We start from the raw sequence: 21,426 nt of genomic DNA on the forward strand, positions 1-21,426 counted from the left end.
GGCAGGAGAACGGCGTGAGCCCGGGAGGCGGAGCTTGCAGTGAGCCGAGACTGCTCCACTGCACTCCAGCCTGGGTGACAGAGCGAGACTCCGTCTCAAAAAATAAAATAAAATAAAGTAAATTCTAGGAGCTATGTGTCAAGCATCTTTCCAAACCCATAAAACAGTAAGATTACAACAAAGCGAATAAACACTAGAAACTCAGTGGCTAAAAAAATTCCTATTAACTATTGAGGTAATTACCATTAATCTTCAACTTTAACAGATTATTAACTGTTTTTTTTTTTGTTGTTTATTTCAATTTAATTTAATTTTATTATTTTTTGGAGTCGGAGTCTCGCCCTTTTGCCCAGGCTGGAGTGCAGTGGCACAATCTCGGCTCACTGCAACCTCCACCTCTTAGGTTCTAGCAATCCTGCCTCAGCCCCCTGAGTAGCTGGGACTACAAGGTGTGTGCCACCATGCCCAGCTAATTTTTTGTAATTTTAGTAGAGTCGGGGTTTCATCATGTTGGCCAGGCTGGTCATAAACTCCTGACCTCAGGTGATCCTCCCGTCTCAGCCTCCTAAAGTGTTGGAATTACAGGCGTGAGCCACCGCATTTGGCCTCAATTTTATTTTATTTGTTTATTTATTTATTTGAGACAAGAGTTTCGCTCTTTTTGCCCAGGCTGCAGTGTAATGGTGTGATCTCGGCTCACTGCAACCTCCACCTCCCGGGTTCAAGCCGTTCTCCTGCCTCAGCCTCCTGAGTAGCTGGGATTACAGGCATGTGCCACCATGCCTGGCTAATTTTTTTGTATTTTTAGTAGAGACGGGGTTTCTCCATGTTGGCCAGGCTGGTCTTGAATTCCTGACCTTGTAATCCACCCGCCTTGGCCTCCCAAAATGCTAGGATTACAGGTGTGAGCCACCACGCCTGGCCACTTTATTTTTTATGTATTTATTTATTTTTTTGGAGATGAAGTCTCACTTTGTCGCCAAGGCTGGAGTGCAGTGGCGTGATCTCAGCTCACTGCAACCTCCACCACCCAGGTTCAAGCAATTCTCTTGCCTCAGCCTCCCAAGTAGCTGGGATTACAGGCGCACGCCACCATGTCCGGCTCATTTTTGTATATTAATAGAGATGGGGTTTCACCATGTTGGCCAGGTTGTTCTCTAACTGACATCAGGTAATCTGCCCGCCTTGGCCTCCCAAAGTGCTGGGATTATAGGCATGAGTCACTGCACCTGGGCTTCATTTTTAAATGTTTTTTGTTTTTTTATTTTTTTAGAGATTCTCTCGCTGTGTCACCCAGGCTGGATGGAGTACAGTGATGTGATCATTGCTCACTGCAGCCTCGACCTCAGCTCAAGCATTCCTCCCACCTTACCATCTGGAGTAGCTGGGACTGCAAGTGTATACCACATTGCCCAGCTAATTTTTAAATTTTTTTGTGAGATGGAGTGGAAGTCTCACTTTATTGCCCAGACTGGTCTCAAACCCCTGGCTTCAAGTGATCCTCCCACTTCAGCTTCTCAAAGTGTTGGGATTACAGGCGTGAGCCATTGCACTCAACCTATTTCTTTAATTTTAAAAAACCGTAATGAGTACTGTATTCACTTGAATCTAACGGACTATTTGAAGGTGATATTAAACAGGTAGGAAACTATGACAAATAGTGTCATAAGGATGTTGCACTTACACAGAGTGTAAATCTGATAAGGCATTAATTCTTATGAGTTTAGCTGGTCAAACTTAGTTAAGTGTGCTCTAATGATGCAGTTCTCTTACTAATTTGTTACTTTTTCAAGCTACCATTGGGCTGTCTAGTCTCAGGATGTTTAAGGAGGCAAGTGAAAAGTGGCTTCGACAAGGGCTATTCAGTGCCCTACCTAAACGTTGGTGGCCCCAATTGGTCTTGCCTTCCAATGGTGTTGAGACTTAGACTCATTCCATCCTATTAGCATGCCATACTCATGCTGTTTTATATAAAGAACCACAATAACGTTTACTATTCCATGACATCAGGACTGGAAATTGCATGGCAGTAATATTTATGGAGTGGTTATTTCAGACAGAATAAAGTTGTATAAATTCTTTTCTTTATTTTAAGGCAGGATCTCTCTCTGTCATCCAGGCTGGAGTGCAGTGCTGCAAACATGGCTCACTACAACCTTGACCTCCTGGACTCAAGTGATCTTCCCACTTCAGCCTCCTGAGTAGCTGGGATCACAGGCACATGTCACCATGCCTAGCTAATTTTTAAATTTTCTGTAGAGATGAGGTCTCACTGTAATGCTCAGGCTGGTTTCGAACTCCTAGGCTCAAGCAATCCTCCTGCCTTGGCCTCTCAGAGTTTTGAGATTACAGGCATGAGCCACCATGCCTAGCAAAGTTTGAAAATTCCGAATGAACTCATGGAGTTTGAAAAAGCAGACTCAGTTTTGGGGAATTTTTCTCAAAAAATATAAGGCCTCATTTATGAATATTTGGTTATCCCTTCTGATAGAACTAGAGTATAATACTCATTAATGAAGTTCCTATAAAATTATCTTCTTTTTTTTTTAGATGGAGTCTCGCTCTGTTGCCTAAGCTGGAGTGTAGTGACGTGATCTCAGCTCACTGCAACCTCCTTCTCCTGGGTTCAAGTGATTCTCCTGTCTCAGCCTCCCTATTAGCTGGGATTACAGGAGCACACCACCATGCCTGGCTAATTTTTGTATTTTTAGTAGACAGGGCTTCACCGTGTTGGTCAGGCTGGTCTTGAACTCCTGACTTCAAGTGATCCGCCAGCCTTGGCCTCCCAAAGTGCTGGGATTACGGTTGTGAGCCACTGTGCCCAGCCTGTCTTCTGTTTTTATAAACAGATTTCGAATCTGTTCTTAGTTGTGTGTATATATTTTACACACATGCCAAGATGAGGAATAGTAGGTTGATAGGAGCTTGATTAGTTTTTAAGTTTATCAGGAGTAATATCAGTAGATTAGCAGCAAGAAGATGAATTGCTGGGTCCTGTTTTATGCTTTAGCATTTAGAGGTATTCCTGGCCCTGGCAAAGCAAGCTGTTTGATTTTACTTTGATTCTACCTCAAAATTCAATAACTTAGTAGAACATTTAGTACTGGAAAGTGCCTAAGGGATTTTCTTTTCCAGTTTTCCACTTAATATGAGAGAATATTTTATCTGATGTACATTTGAAAGTTTCCAACTATAGGCACATCTGGCTTAAGGCATCATGGGGCAACTGATTTTTGGGAGTTCTTCATAATTTTCGACTTAAAAATGGCTCCTGAAGACTGCATAGGATGTTGTAACTACAAAGGAATTAGGAATTTTTGCCTTAACCTGTAAATGTCACCAGCATAGGTCTCTGTTAGGTAATATAAAGTATAACATATCCATAGGACTTGGAGGCAAAAAAATTCAGCAGTATTTCCTTAAGGAAGAAATTTCTTTCCTTTCCCCCCTTTTTTTTTTTTTAATAGAGTCTCACTCTGTCACCCTGGCTCGAGTGTGCTGGCATATAATGGGTCACTGCAGCCTCGACCTCCCAGGCTCAAGTGATCCACTCACCTCAGCCTCCCAAGTATTCGGGACTACAGACACACACCACCATACCTGGCTATTTTTTTGTTTTTTTTTTTTTTTGAGACGGAGTCTCTACTGCCCAGGCTGGAGTGCTATGGCCGGGTCTCAGCTCACTGCAAGCTCCGCCTCCCGGGTTTACGCCATTCTCCTGCCTCAGCCTCCCGAGTTGCTGGGACTACAGGCGCCTGCCACCTCGCCCGGCTAATTTTTTGTATTTTTTTTTGTAGTAGAGACGGGGTTTCATCGTGTTAGCCAGGATGGTCTCGATCTCCTGACCTAGTGATCCGCCCGCCTCGGCCTCCCAAAGTGCTGGAATTACAGGCTTGAGCCACCGCGCCCGGCCTGTTTTTTGTTTTTTGATTTTTGGTAGAGACGGGGTTGTGTCATGTTGCCCAGGCTGGTCTCAAACTCCTGGGCTCAAGCGATTTTCCTGCCTCAGGCTTCCAAAGTGTTGAGATTGTATAGCCGTGAGCCAGTTCTTTTCCTTGAGACTCTGGTTTTCTTTAAATGCAGATCTATGAAATAAAATTATGAGCATAAATTGATTTCATCCTAGAACTTTCTGAATTCACAAAATGGCATTTTACCTGGAGGCCTCTAAATGTTTCTAGAGGATAATGTTTGAAATAATGACTTAGTTTATGTCTGCTAGTTTTGTAACTCAAATATTCATTGTAGCCTGGCCAGGTGCAGTGCGGTGGCTCACGCCTGTAATCCCAGGGCTTTGGGAGGCTGAGGTGGGCAGATCACAAGGTCAGGAGATTGAGACCATCCTGGCTAACACGGTAAAACCCCGTCTCTACTAAAAAACATACAAAAAATTAGCTGAGTGTGGTGGTGGGTGCCTGTAGTCCCAGCTACTCAGGAGGCTGAGGCAGGAGAATGGCATGAACCCAGGAGGCGGAGCTTGCAGGGAGCCAAGATCGCGCCACTGCACTCCAGCCTGGGTGACAGAGCGAGACTCCATCTCAAAAAAAAACCCAAAAAAACAAAAAAAAAATGCAGCCTTTGAAAGCCTAGTGTTTACATGGCATTATGAGGCATTGAGGGTGGTGGATCTAAATCAATTAGAAGAGGCTGGGCATGGTGGCTCACATCTATAACTCTGGCACTTTGGGAGGCCAAGATGGGAGGATTGCTTGAGGCCAGCAGTACAAGACCAGCCTTGTTAACATAGCAAGACCTCCATTTCTCTCTTTTTTGTTGTTTTTGGAAGAGAGAATAACTTTCCCCAGCCTCATCTAGGAGATAACCCAGAGTCAATTACATAGTAATTCTTTTACACATGTTAAAGAAATAAGTGAATAACATTTCAGTTGTCTGGCTAAATACTCTGACAGATATGAGATAAGGCATCATCAGAGTAGCATGGAATTAATTGAGGACAGCTTTTCATTAAACTTATTTAAAATCTTCAGTTGACAATATATTCATGTGGTTCAACATTTTGTTTTATTTGATTGTTTTTTTGAGACAGAGTCTTACTCTGTCACCCCAGATTGGAATGCGGTGGCAGAATCTTGACTCTACAACCTCTGCCTCCTGGGTTCAAGCAATTCTCGTGCCTCAACCTCCTGAGTAACTGGGCTTACAGGCGTATGCCACCATGCCCAGCTAATTTTTTTATATTTTTAGTAGAGACGGGGTTTCACTATGTTGGCCAGGCTGGTCTTGAACCCCTGACATCAGGTGATCCTCCCGTCTCAGCCTCCTGAAGTGCTGGGATTACAGGCGTGAGCCACCGTGCCTGGCCTGGTTCAACATTTTATTTTATATTTTATTTTATTTTGAGACAGAGTCTTGCTTTGTTGCCCAGGCTGGAGTGCAGTGGTGTGATCTTAGCGCACTGCAATCTCCACCTCCCAGGTTGAAGCAATTCTCCTGCCTCAGGTTCCTGAGTAGCTGTGACTACAGGCACGCTCCACCACCACCCTCTCATTTTTGTATTTTTAGTAGAGACAGAGTTTTACCATGTTGGCCAGGCTGGTCCAGAACTCCTGACCTCAGGTGATCCGCCCACCCCACCTCGGCCTCCCAGAGTGTTGGGATTACAGGTGTGGGCCACTGCACCTGGCCTGGTTCAACATTTTAAAAGCACAAAAGGGGGCCGGGCATGGTGGCTCATGCCTGTAATCCCAGTTTCACCGTGTTGGCCAGGCTGGTCTTGAACACCTGACATCAGGTGATCTGCCCACCTTGTCCTCCCAAAGTGTTGGGATTACAGGCGTGAGCCACCGCGCCTGGCTGTTATTATTTCTTATTTCTTTTTAATAATTATCAGATATTTTAATTTATGTTTAGTGTTATTAATTTCTTAATAACTTCTAGAGATTTTATGCATTTTCAAGCAAATATATATATTCTCTCCCTCCCCTCCAACTATTTATTATACAAAACTTTTTTTTTTTTTTTTTTTTTTTTTAGATGGAGTTTCGCTCTCGTTACCCAGGCTGGAGTGCAATGGTGTGATCTTGGCTCACCTCAACATCCGCCTTCCAGGTTCAAGCGATTCTCCTGCCACAGCCTCCCCAGTAGCTGGGATTATGGGCATGTGCCACCTCGCCTGGTTAATTTTGTATTTTTAGTAGAGACAGGTTTCTCCATGTTGGTCAGGCTGGTCTCAGGCTCCTGATCTCAGGTGATTTACCTGCCTCGGCCTCCCAAAGTGCTAGGATTACAGGCACGAGCCACCACACCTAGCCCGAAACACATTTTTTGGATTGTTCCTTGTTTTGTTTTCGAGATAGGGTCTTGCTCTTTTGCCCATGCTGGAATGCAGTGGTACAGTCACGGATCACTGCAGCCTCAACCTCCTGGGCTTAGGCGATCTTCCCACCTAAGGATCCTAAATAGCTGAGACTTACGGCATGCGCCACTACACCCAGCTAATTTTTTCTGTTTTTTTTTTTTTTTTTTTTTTTTTTTGAGATAGGGGCTCACTATGTTGCCTAGGCTGGAGTACAGTGGTGCAGCAGTTATGGCTCACTGTGGACTCGACCTCCTGGAATCAAGCAGTCCTCCCATATCAGCCTTCTGTGTAGCTGGGACCATAGGCATGTGCCACCATGCTCAGCTAATTTTTAATTTTTTTATTTTTTATAGAGACGGAGTCTCACTTTGTTGTCCAGGCTGGTCTTGAACTCCTGAGCAGTCCTAATGCCTCAGCCTCCCAAAGTGTCAGGATTAGACGCATGAGCCACTGTGCCTAGCCTGTTGTATACTTCTACTGCATCACATCCAGAGGTACATAAAGTCAGTTTGTCCTAATATTGGTGATATATAGTTTGAATACTTAGTTAAGATGGTATCTGTCAGGTTTTTCCATTGTAAAAATACCTTTTCCCTTTTGTAATTAATATGTAAGAATATGGCCAGGTGCAGTGACTCACGCCTATAATCCCAGCACTTTGGGAGGCTGAGGCAGGCGGATCACTTGAGGTCAGAAGTTTGAGACCAGCCTGGCTAACATGGTGAAATCCCGTCTCTATTGAAAATACAAAAAAACTAGCTGGATGAGGTGGTGGGTGCCTGTAATCTCAGCTACTCGGGAGGCTGAGGCAGGAGAATTGTTTGAACCTGGGAGGCGGAGGTTGCAGTGAGCTGAGATCGGGCCATTGCACTCCAGCCTGGGCAACAGAGTAAGACTGTCTCAAAAAAAAAGAAAAAATAAATAAAGATATATATATATATACACATACACACATGTGTAAGAGAGATATATATGTAGGATATGTCTTATATATGTAAAATATATATGTAAGATATGTGTATATATAATATATATGTTGTGTATATGTAAGAATATGTTGTTTTCACTAAGCATGGTGGCTCATGCCTGTAATCCCAGCACTCTGGGAGGCCGAGGCAGATGGATTGCTTGAGGACAGGAGTTTGAGACCAGCCTGGCCAATGTGGCAAAACCTCATCTCTACTAAAAATACAAAAATTAGCCAGGTGTTGGGGCACACACCTGTAATCCCAGTTACTTGGGAGGCTGAGGCATGATAATTGCTTGAGTCTGGGAGGTGGAGGTTGCAGTGAGCCGAGATCACGCCACAGCACTCCCATCTGGGCAACAGAGCGAGACTCCATCTCAAAAAAAAAAAAAAAAAAAAACTAAATAATAATAATAATAAAGAATATGTTGTTTTCTGAAAACCCTTTATCCAGTGGTTTTAACATATATTTATGGTATTTGCCAATATCAGTTATTGCATTGGTGTTTGTAAAATGAATTATGTTTTCTAATTGCATTATTCTCAGAGGTAATTATTTTGAGATTTTGCTATCTGAAAATATGTCCTGTCCTCACAATTGATCAGCAACCTGTTGTGTCTAAAATTCTACATTGAAAATAATTTTCCTTCAGAATTTTGAAGGCATTGTTTAGTAACCTTCAAGCGTCTGTTGTTATTTCTGATAAGTCTGAAAGGCATTCAAATTCTTGATCATTTGTATGTGAACTTTTTTCTCTCAGGAAGCTTGTAGAATCTTTTCTTGTGTTCAGTTTCTGAAATTTCAGTTATGTGCCTTGGTGTCCGTTTTTATTCATTATGGTAGGCACTTGTTGGGCCTTTGAAATCTATCAATGACCATGGCAGTCTGGCATGATTACCAGATTAAAATTTTTGCCCTATGTTTTGTTCTTGCTTTTGGGAGCTTCCGTTGGACCTTCTGAACAGGTTCTCTAATCTTCTTTTTCTCTCCTGTTGTTCATCACTTTGAATCCTTTTTTTTGAGAGATGGAGTCTCACTCTGTCGCCCAGGTTGGAGTGCAGTGGTATGATCTCCACTCACTGCAACCTCTGCCTCCCGGGTTCAAGCAGTTCTCCTGCTTCAGCCTTCCAAGTAGCTGGGATTACACGTGTGCAGCACCACACCCGGCCAATTTTTGCATTTTTAGTATGGTTGGGGTTTCACCCTATTGGCCAGGCTGATCTTGAACTCCTGACCTCAGGTTATCCGCCTGCCTTGGCCTCCCAAAGTACTGGGATTACAGGCATGAGCCACCACACCTGGCCTTCTTTGACTTTCTATTCTGATTTGTGAAAGCTTTTCTTCAATCTTCTGAGTTTTCTTCTTCTGAGTTTTTTCATTGCTGTGATCGTATTTTTAGCTTTTCAAAATTCTTTCTTGTTAAATTTTATGTGTATATATATAAATAGGGATGGCATTATGCTTTATTGCTCAGGCTGGTCTGGAACTCTTGGACTCAAGTGGCCCTCTTGCCTCAACCTCCCAAAGTGTTGGGATCACAGGTGGGAGCCACAGCACCTGGCCTAAAATAGTTATTTTAAAAATATTTCAGACCAGCTGTGGTGACTCACACCTGCAGTCCTAACATTTTGGGAAGCTGAGGCTGGAGAATCGCTTGAGCAGGAGGTTGAGATCAGCCTGGGCGACATGACAAAATCCCGTCTCCACAAAAATTACAAGAAAGCTAGCTGAGTGTGGTGGTGTGCACCTAGTCCCAGCTACTCAGGAGGCTGAGGTAGGAGGATCACTTGAGCCCGTGTATTAGTCTGTTTTCACACTGCTGATCAAGACGTACTTGAGACTGGACAATTTACAAAATAAAGAGGTTTAATGGACTTACTGTGCTATATGGCCAGGGAGACCTCACAATCATGGCGGCAGGCAAGGAGGAGCACGTCATGTCTTACATGGATGGAAGCAGGCAAAGAGAGAGCTTGTGCAGGGAAACTCCTGTTTTTAAAACCATCAGAACTCGTGAGACTTATTCACTAACACGAGAACAGCATGGGAAAGACCCACCCCCAGGATTCAATTACTTCCCACCAGGTCCCTCCCATAACACGTGGGAATTAAAGAGGAGATTTGGGTGGGGACACAGCCAAAACATATCATTCAGCCCCTGGCCGCTCTCAGGTCTCATGTTCTCACATTTCTAAACCAATCATGCCTTCCCAACAGTCCCTCAAAGTCTTTTTTTTTTTTTTTGAGACGGAGTCTCGCTCTGTCACCCAGGCTGGAGTGCAGTGGCCTGATCTCAGCTCACTGCAAGCTCTGCCTCCCGGGTTCACGCCATTCTCCTGCCTCAGCCTCCCGAGTAGCTGGGACTACAGGCGCCCGCCAACACGCCCGGCTAATTTTTTTGTATTTTAGTAGAGACAGGGTTTCACCGTGTTAGCCAGGATGGTCTCGATCTCCTGACCTCGTGATCCGCCCGTCTCGGCCTCCCAAAGTGCTGGGATTACAGGCTTGAGCCACCGCGCCCGGCCCGCCCCTCAAAGTCTTAACTCATTTCAGCCTTAACTCAAAAGTCCACAGTCCCAAGTCTCATCTGAGACAAGGCAAGTCCCTTCTACCTATGAGCCTGTAAAATCAAAAGCAAATTATTTACATTCTAGATACAATGGGAATACAGGCATTGGGTGAATATAGCCGTTCCAAATGGGAGAAATTGACCAAAACAAAGGGGCTACAGGCTCCATGCAATTCCATAATCTAGCAGGGCAATCAAATCTTTTTTTTTTTTTTTTTTTTTTGAGATAGAGTCTTGCTCCAGCCCAGGCTAGAGTGCAGTGGCACAATCTCGGCTCACTGCAAGCTCCGCCTCCCAGGTTAACGCCATTCTCCTGCCTCAGCCTCCCGAGCAGCTGGGACTGCAGGTGCCCGCCACCACGCCTGGCTAATTTTTTTGTATTTTTAGCAGAGACAAGGTTTCACCGTGTTAGCCAGGATGGTCTCCATCTCCTGACCTTGTGATCCAACTGCCTCGGCCTCCCAAAGTGCTGGGATTACAGGTGTGAAACCGCGCCTGGCCAGGGCAATCAAATCTTAAAACTACAAAATGGTCTCCTTTGATTCCGTGTCTCACATTGAGGTCATGCTGATGCAAGAGATGGATTCCAATGGTCTTGGGCAGCCCCACCCCCGTGGCTTTGCAGGATACAGCCTTCCTCCCGGCTGCTTTCATGGGCTGGCTTTGAGTGTCTGCAGCTTTTCCAGGTGCATGGTGCTAGCTGTTGGTGAATCTATCATCCTGGGGTCTGGAGAATGGTGACCCACTGCTCACAGCTCCACTGGGCAGTGTACCAGTAGGGGCTCTGTGCGAGGTTCCACCCCATCTGATTCCCTTTTGAAACTGAATGATTTTAACAGCACCCAAGTTACCTCTTGAATGCTTTGCTGCTTAGAATTTTCTTCCACTAGATACCCTAAATCACCTCTCTCAACTTCAGAGTTCCACAAATCTGTAGGCCAGGGGCAAAATGCTGCTAGTCTCTGCTAAAACATAACAAGAGTCATCTTTGCTCCAGCTCCTAGGAAGTTCCTTATCTCCATCGGAGACCACCTCAGACTGAACTTCATTGTCCATATCGTTATCAGCATTTTGGTCAAAGCCATTCAACAAGTCTCTAGGGAGTTCCAAGCGTTCCCACATTTTCCTGTCTTCTTCTGAGCCCTCCAAACTGTTCCAGCCTTTGCCTGTTACCCAGTTCCAAAGTCGCTTCCACGTTTTTGGGTATCTTTTCAGGCAGTCCCCCACTCTACTGGTACCAATTTACTGTATTAGTCCATTTTCATGCTGCTGATAAAGACAAACCTGAGACTGGGCAATTTACAAAAGAAAGTGGTTTAATGGACTTACAGTTTCATATGGCTGGGGAGGCCTCACAATCATGGCAGAAGGCAAGGAGGAGCAAGTCACGTCTTACATGGATGTTAGCAGGCAAAGAGAGAGATTGTGTAGGGAAACTCGCATTTTTAAAACCATCAGATCTTGTGAGACTTACTCACTATCACAAGAACAGCATGGGAAAGACCCACCCCAGTGATTCAGTTACCACCCACCAGGTCCCTCCCACAACACCTGGGAATTCAAGATGAGATTTGGGTGGGCACACAGCCAAACCATATCAGCCCGGGAGGTCAAGGCTATAGTGAACTGTGATTACGTCACTGCACTCCAGCCTGCGTGACAGAGTGAGACCCTGTCTCAAAAAAAAAAAAAAAAAAATCCATTTGTGCTTTATGTATTTAATATCTTCTCTTAGCTCTTTTGGGATAATAACAATGGTCCCTTTAGACTTCAGGTTTTTTTCAAGATAGTAATTTTTTTTTTTTTTTTGAGACAGAGTTTTGCTCTTGCTGCTCAGGCTAGAGTATAATGGCGTGATCTTGGCTTACTGCAACCTCCACCTCCAGGTTCAAGAGATTCTCCTGCCTCAGCCTCCCGAGTAACTGGGATTACAGGCATGCACCACCACACCCAGCTAATTTTGTATTTTTAGTAGAGACGGGGTTTTTCCATGTTGGTCAGGCAGGTCTCCAACTCCTGACCTCAGATGATCCACCCTCCTTGGCTTCCCAAAGCGCTGGGATTATAGGCGTGAGCTACTGCGCCCAGCCCAATAATTTTTTTTAAAATTAATTAATTAATTAATTAATTACTATTTTTGAGATGGAGTCTCGCTCTGTTGCCCAGGCTGGAGTGCAGTGGTGTGATCTCGGCTCACCACAACCTCTGCCTTCCGGGTTCAAGCGATTCTCCTGCCTCAGCCTCCCAAGTAGCTAGGATTACAAACATTCGCCACCGTGCCCAGCTAATTTTTGTATTTTTAGTAGAGACAGGGTTTCACTATGTTGGCCAGGCTGGTCTCAAACTCCTGACCTCAGGTGATCCACCCGCCTCAGCCTCCCAGGGTTCTGGGATTACAGGCATGAGCCACCTCACCCAGCCAAGATAGTAATTTTAGACTTACAGAAAAGTTGCAAAGGTAGAACATAGAGTTCCTGCGTACTCTTGATCAGGGCTTACTAATCGTTAATATCCTTTTTTTTTACTTTTATTTTAGGTTTAGGGGTACATGTACAGATTTGTTATATATGTAAACTCATGGGTGTTTGTTGTACAGATAATTTCATCACCCAGATACTAATTAGGCCTAGTATTCAATAGATATATTTTTTTTTTTTTTCTTTTTTGAGATGAAGTCTTGCTCTGTCACCCAGGCTGGAGTGCAGTGGCACGATCTCAACTTACTGTAGCCTCTGCCTCCTGGGTTCAAACGATTCTTGTGCCTCAACCTCCCTAGTAGCTGGGATTACAGGTGTGTGCCACCACGCCCAGCTAATTTTTGTATTTTTAATAGAGATGGGGTTTTACCACGTTGGCCAGGCTGGTCTCAAACTCCTGACCTCAGGTGATCTGCCCGCCTCAGCCTCCCAAAGTGCTGGGATTATAGGCATGAGCCACCATGTCTGGCCTCAAAAGATATTTTTTCTTATCGTTTCCCTCCTCCCATCTGCTACCCTCAAGTAGGCAATTGTTAATATCTTACTTACATAGCCATAATACTTTTTTTTTTTTTTTGAGAGAGTCTTGCTCTGTCGGTCAGGCTGGAGTGCAGTGGCACAATCTTGGCTCACTGCAACCCCCGCCTCCTGGGTTCAAGTGATTCTCCTGCCTCAGCCTCCCAAGTAGCTGGGATTACAGGTGCGTGCCTCCCTGCCCAGCTAGCCATAATACTTTAGTCAAAACTATAAAATTAACATTGGTATAATAGTAACTAAACTATAAAACTGTATTTCCTGTTTTTTGTCTTTTTTTTTCCCTCCAGAGATAGGGTCCCTTTCTGTCACCCAGGCTAGAGTACAGGGGCTCCATTATGGCTCATTGTAATCTGAAACTCCTAACCTCAAGTGATCCTCCTGCCTAGGCTTCCCAAAGTGTTGAGATTACAGGCATGAACCACCATGCTGGCCTTCTGTACCTTTTCTTTTTTAGTGGCTTTTTTTCTATTCCATCATTTAATGTAGGATACCACATTGTATTTAGTGGTCATGTCTCATTAATCTCCCCTGATCTGTTACAGTTTCTTAGTCTTTTCTTTTTTGTAATGGCTTAGTGATTTTGAATAGTACTGGTCAAGTATTTTATAGAATGTCCCTAAATTCAAATTTGTCTGATATTTTCTCATGATTAGACTAGGGTCATGGGGTTTTTGGGAAAATACCACACAGGTGGTGAAGTTGCTTCCCTCCCCTCGACCCCTGTAGTTTTTAATGGTTTCTTGTTCCCTGTAATCTCTTTTCTTCAAGTTGCATTTTTAAAAATCTACAGGTAGTTATTTGTTTTTAGTCTTTCGTGTTGAAGTTTTTCTCAGACATCTGGTAATCTTTATTGTCTGTTTATATTTAAGAGGAAGTATTAAAAGCTGATTAGAGATGGTTAGCTTACTACATTATAATCTGGTTGGGCAACTCAATTAGCGACGTTGATGTTAGTAACTTTAGGTTTTTTTTTCTCCTTGAGCTGGTCAGATTCTCCAAAGATGGATCCTCTAGGCTGGGCGTGGTGGTTCACACCTATAATCCCAGCACTTTGGGAGGCCGAGGCAGGTGGATCACGAGGTCAGGAGTTCAAGACCAGCCTGGCCAATATGGTGAAACCCCGTCTCTACTAAAAATACAAAAATTAGCCGGGCGTGGTGGTGCGGGCCTGTAGTCCCAGCTACTCGGGAGGCTGAGGCAGAAGAATCTCTTGAACCTGGGAGGCAGAGGTTGCGGTGAGCCGAGATCATGCCACTGGACTCCAGCCTGGGCAACAGAGTGAGACTCTGTCTCAAAAAAAAAAAAAAAAGAAGGATCCTCTAATCTCTCTCTGGGAGGGTGACAATTAGGGAAAGAGGACCAGGAAATCTTACTCAATATATTGACATAATTTATTCATTTTCAGTATTGTACCCTGCCCCTTACTGTTGCCGGTATCCCCCAATCTAGAAACCCTCTGTTTAACCCTTTCTAGAGAATAAACCTAAAGTCTCAGGATGGTAGCAGCAGGCACCTGACTTCACTAACCGGGGAGAAAAATCTAATGATCCGAAGCTTTGGAAACAATTTCAACCAATCCTCCTTATTTTCTTTAGCTCTCTTTCACCTCCACTTTCTGAACATTTTGGGGACTCTATGATATAAATTGTGTTGATTGTAAGTTTACCACAGATGGGCTATGATTCAGTTTTCTTGGGCTTGCCTAGTCATTTATTGCTCTTCTGTCTGCTTTCCAAGAAAATTGTCTTCCTGTTGTCTACCCAGACTTTTTAATTTCTTTTTTGGTCTTTTTGTGGGTTATATCTTTTTAGTTTATTTATTTATTTTTATTTATTTTTTCGAGAAAGAGTCTTGCTCTGTCACCCAGGCTGGAGTGCAGTGGCATGATCTCAGCTCACTGTGGCCTCTGCCTCCTGGGTTCAAGCGATTCTCCTGCCTCAGCCTCCCAAGTAGCTGGGATTATAGGTGCATGCCACCACGCCCAGCTAATTTTTGTATTTTTAGTAGAGACGGGGTTTCACCATGTTGGCCTGGCTGGTCTCGAACTCCTGACCTCAAGCAGTCGACCCTTCTCATCCTCCCAAAGTGCTGTGATTACAGGTGTGAGCTGCCATGCCCAGCCCAACCCACTATCTTTCTTCAGAAGTTTGGCAAGATTTATTTAAAGATTTCTTGAAAGATATGAGAGCTTTTACCAGCTACATCCTTGAAAAATATTATACATCCCTGGACTGAGAAATGGGAAATAGGACAGACAGTTACATTATGTTATTTCCTCTGACTGCTGTACCCTAAAAGAATACTCTCTTGGTTTATAAAAAAGCAAAAAGCGGCTGGGCATGGTGGTTCATGCCTGTAATCCCAAAACTGGAAGGCCGAGGTAGGAGGATTGTTTGAGCCCAAGAGTTTGAGACCAGCCTGAACAACATAGCAAGTTCAGGCTGGTCTCAAACTAAAGTTCAGGCTTGTCTCTACTAAAAATAAAATAAGTTAGCCAGCTGTAGTGGCGTGTGCCTATAGTCCTAGCTACTTTGGAGTCTGACCTAGGAAAATCACTTGAGCCTGGGAGTTTGAGGCTGCTGTGAGCTGTGATCACTGTTCATAGCCAAGAAAACTGCCTGGGTGGCAGAGAGAGACACTGTCTCAAAAAACGAACAGCAACAAAAAAAACTTCTAGCTGGCTCCTGAAGGAAATGACCTCGAGCTCTGTTATAACCATTCATATCCAGTATTTCTCGTAAGTTTGCATCTTCTACCATCTGATTCTTATTCAAATGTCCATTCTACATGGAATGCTTCTTCCTCTCCCTCCTTGCTTATCTTTCCAGATTCATTTCTAATATCTTCCTACTCCACCTCCAAGTTTGGACAAAGTACCCTTCTTTTGTGTTTCTACACCTAGAGATTATTATTTTTTAAATTACGTTATTATTTTAACTTAAAACAATTTTTTTTTAGAGATGGGTTCTCACCATGGTGCCCAGGCTGGTCTCAAACTCATCGGCTCAAGCCATCCTCCTGCCTCAGCCTCCCAGAATACTGGGATTACAGGTGTGAACCACCACACCTGGCCTAGAGGGTTTTTTTTCTTTTTAAAAAAATTTTTTAAGTTCTTTTTTATTTTTTATCCTTTTTTATTTATATTTTTTGTAAGTGTTTTCAGAGATTATTATACTATTGTAATTGTATATTTAGATGTCTATAGCCACTTAGCTAGGGACAAATCTTATTTATCTTTGAATAATCAGCGTCTGTTTCACTATTTGGAATGCAAGTTCTTGTTATTTTAAAATTTAAAACTAGTGGTAAGTTAAAATAGTTTTTAAAATAAAATTCTCTGTAATCCTTCTATGAATCACTGAATTAAAAAATAAAATTCATTAAAAAATAAATGACAAAATGAAAAAGGCAAATTCACTTATTCTCTTTGAAAACATCTTTTTTTTGTTTGTTTGTTTTTGAGACAGAGTCTCACTCTGTCGCCCAGGTTGGAGTGCAGTGGCTTAATCTTGGCTCATTGCAACCTCCACCTTCTGGGTTCAAGCAGTTCTCTGCCTCAGTCTCCCAAGTAGCTGGGATTACAGGCACCCGCCACCACACCTGGCTAATTTTCGTATTTTTAGTAGAGACAGGGTTTCACCATCTTGACCAGGGTGGCCTTGAACTCCTGACCTCGTGATCCACCTGCCTTGGCCTCCCAAAGTACTGGGATTACAGGCATGAACCACTGCACTGGGCCTCTTTGAAAACATTTAAGTGAACTTAATATGACTTGAGAGGCAAGGACATGTTGTATAAGCTTGTATACTTTTATCAGTGGCTACGAAAACTAATTGCTGCCTCTTTATTAGAATTGCTTGGAAAATACAGTGTAATTTGAGTTCAAGTAGAATATGCTAACTAAATTTGGTAACATCTGTTGTATTTATTTAGAAAAATATATCTGGGCTGGCCGCAGAGGCTCACGCCTATAATCCCAGCACTTTGGGAGGCTGAGGCAGGTGGATCACCTGAGGTCAGGAGTTCAAGACCAGCCTGGCCAACATGGTGAAACGCTGTCTCTACTAAAAATACAAAAATCAGCCAGGTGTGGTGGTATGCATCTGTAATCCCAGCTACTTGGAAGACCGAGGCAGGAGAATCGCTTGAACCCGAGAGGCAGTGGTTGCATTGAGCTGAGATTGTACCACTGCACTCCAGCCTGGGTGATAGATTGAGACTCTCACTCAATAAAAAGAAAAAGAAAAAGAAAAAGAAAAAAAATCTCTGAATGAAATGCAGGCTGATTTTTTTTTTTTTTTTTTTTTTTTTGAGACAAGATCTCATTCTGTTGGCCAGGCTGGTGTATAGTGGCACTTCAGCCTCGACCTTCTAGGCTCAAGTGATCCTCCCACTTCCGTCTCCCAAGTAGTTGGGACCATGGTCATGTGCTACCACATCCAGCTAATTTTTTTTTTTTTTTTGGTAGAGATGGGGTTTTGTCATATTGCCCAGGCTGGTCTCGATCTCCTGGGCTCAAAGGATTTTCCTACCTCAGCCTCCCAAATGGCTGAGATTACAGGCATGAGCCACCACTCCTAGCCCAGGCTGACTCTTAAATACATTAGCTGTAGTTAGCTTTACCGCATTTTCAGGAACATAAGGCACAGTTTGGGAGCCTTCTGCAAAAATTTTCAAGAGTCTCCAAATAAAAGCTGAAGAATACATTATATATATATAGTGTATAATAGTATATATGTATTTAAAAAGTACATATATGTATATATATTAATATATATATATATTTTTTTTTTTTGAGAGAGAGAGTCTTATTTTCTCCACAGCCTGGAGTGCAGTGGTGCATTCTCAGCTCACTGCAACGTCTGCTTCCTGGGTTCAAGCCATTCTCCTTCCTCACCCTCCCTGGTGGCTGGGATTACAGGTGCCTGCCACCATCCCTGGCTGATTTTTGTAGTTATGGTAGAGACAGGCCAGCTGGTCTCGAACTCCTAACCTCAAGTGATCCGCCCGTCGTTGCCTCCCAAAGTGCTGGGATTACAGATGTGAGCCACTGCGCCTGGCCACATGATATATTTTTTAAATAAAAGAGAATTTGGCATTGTCAACAATTTTATATAATGAAGAAAATAATTTTTATTTGAATAGGCAGACTAGATCTGGAAAAAGGCCTTGTTTTAGAACTAAGACAGCAAATATACGAACCTTTCCCAAAGGTCAGCTTCTTTTTTAGTCCTCCTGAGAGGCTCAACCTAATTGAGGGCAGGAGTTTAGGAATCCCAAACCTGCATGCAAGGAACATTTTATATGAAGGTACATTTTTGTCAAGAAAAGGTCCATAGCTTTTATCAAATTTCCAACAGTTGAGACAGTTTTAAGAATCATTGGTTTATGTACTTAACTGACTGTCTTTGCTGTCTAGTGAGGTTATAAACTGGAGGGAGTGAGGGATTAAGGATTAGTTGTGGCTTTAAGACTTTTTTTTTTTTTTTTTTTTTGAGACAGAGTCTTGCTCTGCTGCCCAGGCTGCAGTGCAGTAGGGTGCTCACTGCAACCTCCGCTTCTCGGGTTCAAGTGATTCTCCTATCTCAGGCTCCGGAGTAGCTGGGATTACAAGCACACACCACCACGCCTGGCTAATTTTTGTATTTTTAGTAAAGACGAAGTTTCACCATGTTGGCCCAGCTGGTTTTGATTCCTGATCTCAGGTGATCTGCCCATCTTGGCCTGCCAAAGTGCTGGGATTACAGGTGTGAGCCACCACATCTGGCTGCTTTAAGACGTTTTTGACACAACTCGTAATGAAATGTCATTTACATCATGACCTATATATAACTGAAACAAAAATTTACAAAACTGCAGATACTCTCATAAACTATGGTATGTCTTAACATTTCTATCTTATTTCATTTTCAAAATATTGGTTATAACTTGCTAAATTGATTTCCTAATGTTTTGCTGGGTGGTAACCCATAATTTGAAAAACACTGGCCTATTGCATTATAGTTTACAAAATCGTTTCATATATTCTTAGTTTTCACAGCAGTCCCATGACGTACAAATGACCTTCTTTAAACTTAATTATTCATTAATTAATTTATTTTTGAAATGGGGTCTTGCTATGTTGCCCAGGCTAGAGTGCATTGGCTTTTCACAGGTGTGATCATAGCACACTGCAGCCTCCAACTCCTGTACTCTAGCACACCTCCGCCTCAGCCTCCCAAGTAGCTGGGACAGTAGCACACCACTGAAGACTTTCTTTTTTATTTTTACAGATGAGGAGGCTTGTCTGTAAAATATACAGAGACGTTAAGTGACCTGTTCAAGTCTGCAGTCACTTGCAATACTTGACAGAGTCGAAGTTTGAGCTTGGTTGGTCCTAGTTTTTAACTCCAGCTTCACTGCATCTTTGGTTATATGATCTAAACTTTTTCCTTCCTCTTCTCAATTGTAGGGAATAATACTAGCGCAGACTCCATAACTGGATAAGTCCTAATATCCTAAATCTTGTCCCTTGTCATTTAGGGGTCCTCTCTTGGAAGTTTTAGATTTCCCTATCAGTGTGAGAGGTTCTTTCCTTTTGTTTCTTCTCTGTCCTGAACCAGTGGTTCTCAACCGTATATTTGCATCAGTGTCAATTAACTGTGGAACTTAAAGTTGATATCCCTGGGCCTCCAGCTGCAATTCTGATTCAGCAGATCTAGGGTGGAGTTTAGACTTTGTACAAGTTTTAAAAGCTCCACAGGTGATTCTTAAACATAATCAGAGTTGAAAATTTCTACCCTAGATACATTTAAATTGTCAGGCTTAAGAAGGAAACCCAGGATTTGGGGAGCTGCTAGAGACTCTTTGATCTTTTACAGTTTAGGGACTTAGTATAATGGGTGCTCTGTCTTTCCCCTGGCTCCCAACCTTTGTGGGTAGGTGCAACCGCTTGGAAACATAATCAGAGCTTAAGTGAATTGTAGAGAATCTAGTGGTTCTCTTCTCCCCACTACCTCTTTTTTGATGAAATATTAGAAATGAAAATGTTGAAATGTATTCGTCGAGTATACAATAGGAAAAGCCACCTTGTGAAATGGTAAGCTTGTTCTATTGTTTAATATTTTCATAAACAATAAAGTATGTAATGTGTTTGATTTACAGAATTGAACAAATAATAGTTAAACTGCTAAACCTTGTGCTTTAAGTTAAATAACAGATTTGACCAGAAAAATAGATAATTTGTATATTATTACCTTTGTATTATGCTGAGCAAAACAGGAATTGACAAAAGTTTGTTTCTTAAAAAAAAAAAAACCTTAAAATCTTTCTCTCTTTTTCTCTCTTTAGTTCTTTTTGGAGGTGGATATCTACTCAGACAGTAAGAATTATAAGAGGTCAGTTACAAATAATACTCCTTCTTATTTACAATGTGATAAAAATTTTGTTCATGTTGTAAAATATCAAACTGTAGGCTTTTGTGTTAAAAGTTGACTTCCACAAAATAATATAGGCAGATTTAGGGTGGATAACCTGAAGTGAACAAAGAGTCTAACAATGGTACTCAACTGTGTTCTCTCTTTAATTCAGGATTAGAATCAATGGAAGTGAGACAGGCTGTGGAGTAGCTTCTAGAGTGTCTGGACAGCTACTCAGTGATTTTCCATACATGACCTCTCTTTTCTGTTGGTCTGTAGGCTCATGCCTGGGAAATACTATTCAGTACAGTTGCTGGACAGGCTTTTTAGCTGTTCACACTGAGTTGCCTCCAATCTACATAACCGTTTAGAGAAGGCTGCCTTCATGGTCTTCTTAGCTAGGAACTTGAAGTTGGCCTTATTGAGACTCTCACTTATTAGCCCAGAAACCATGTTTTATTAACTCTTTCTTTTTCTTCTCCCATGGAATCAAATAATTCTGCCTTTTTTTTGTGGATTTTCTCTTTTGTGTGGTCACCTAACTTCAGTCAGACTGCAAGCTGGAATCTGCACCTGAGTGCCTTGTTTATTTACCTTGTGAAGAAGGCACCCATTATGTTCTGTTAGTTGGGATGGGATTTTATTTTTTGGATCTACTGTTATTTTTAAACTTAACTATTTACTGCTGTAAATGTGAAATAGGCTTTTTGCTGTTGTAACTTTTGATGTTCTTCAGTATGGTCAGTCTGTTGGAACATTCCCCTCCCTCCCCCTTTCTTCCTTTTTCCCTCCCTTTTCCCCTTTTCCCTCCCTCTCTGCCTTTTTTTCTTCCTTTCTTTCTTTCTTTTTTTTCCTTTTGAGACAGAGAGAGTCTCTGTCACCCAGGCTAGAGCGTAGTGGCGCAATCTCAGCACACTGCAACCTCTGCCTCCTGGGTTCAAGCGATTCTCATGCCTCAGCCTCCCAAGTAGCTGGGATTACAGGTGCCCACTGCCACACCTGGCTAATTTTTTGTATTTTTAGTAAAGATGGGGTTTCACCATGTTGACCAGGCTGGTCTTGAACTCCTGATCTCAGGTGATCCACCCGCCTTGGCCTCCCAAAGTGCTGGGATTACAGACATTAGCGACTGTACCTGGCCAAAAATAATGGGAGCCCT

The 21,426-nt window shown here is 42.8% G+C and overlaps 1 protein-coding gene across 4 annotated transcripts in view; it reads left to right on the forward strand.

The window, feature by feature from the left end:
• The window catches only part of ACACA (acetyl-CoA carboxylase alpha), a 344,091-nt gene that overhangs the window by 63,002 nt on the left and 259,663 nt on the right, over nucleotides 1–21,426 (forward strand). For 2 of the 4 annotated variants that reach the window (XM_026456734.1, XM_023204709.2), the window contains exon 2: nucleotides 20,200–20,246. The exons of 1 other annotated variant lie outside the window; for it this stretch is intronic. The gene's annotated coding sequence lies outside the window, so the exon portion shown is untranslated. Of the gene's footprint in view, nucleotides 1–13,852; nucleotides 13,983–20,199; nucleotides 20,247–21,426 lie in introns of all 4 variants that reach the window. One more of the 4 variants, XM_031934241.1, reaches the window with a different exon arrangement.

Source organism: Piliocolobus tephrosceles, chromosome 16 (genome assembly GCF_002776525.5).
Source record: "Piliocolobus tephrosceles isolate RC106 chromosome 16, ASM277652v3, whole genome shotgun sequence".
NCBI lineage: Eukaryota > Metazoa > Chordata > Mammalia > Primates > Cercopithecidae > Piliocolobus > Piliocolobus tephrosceles.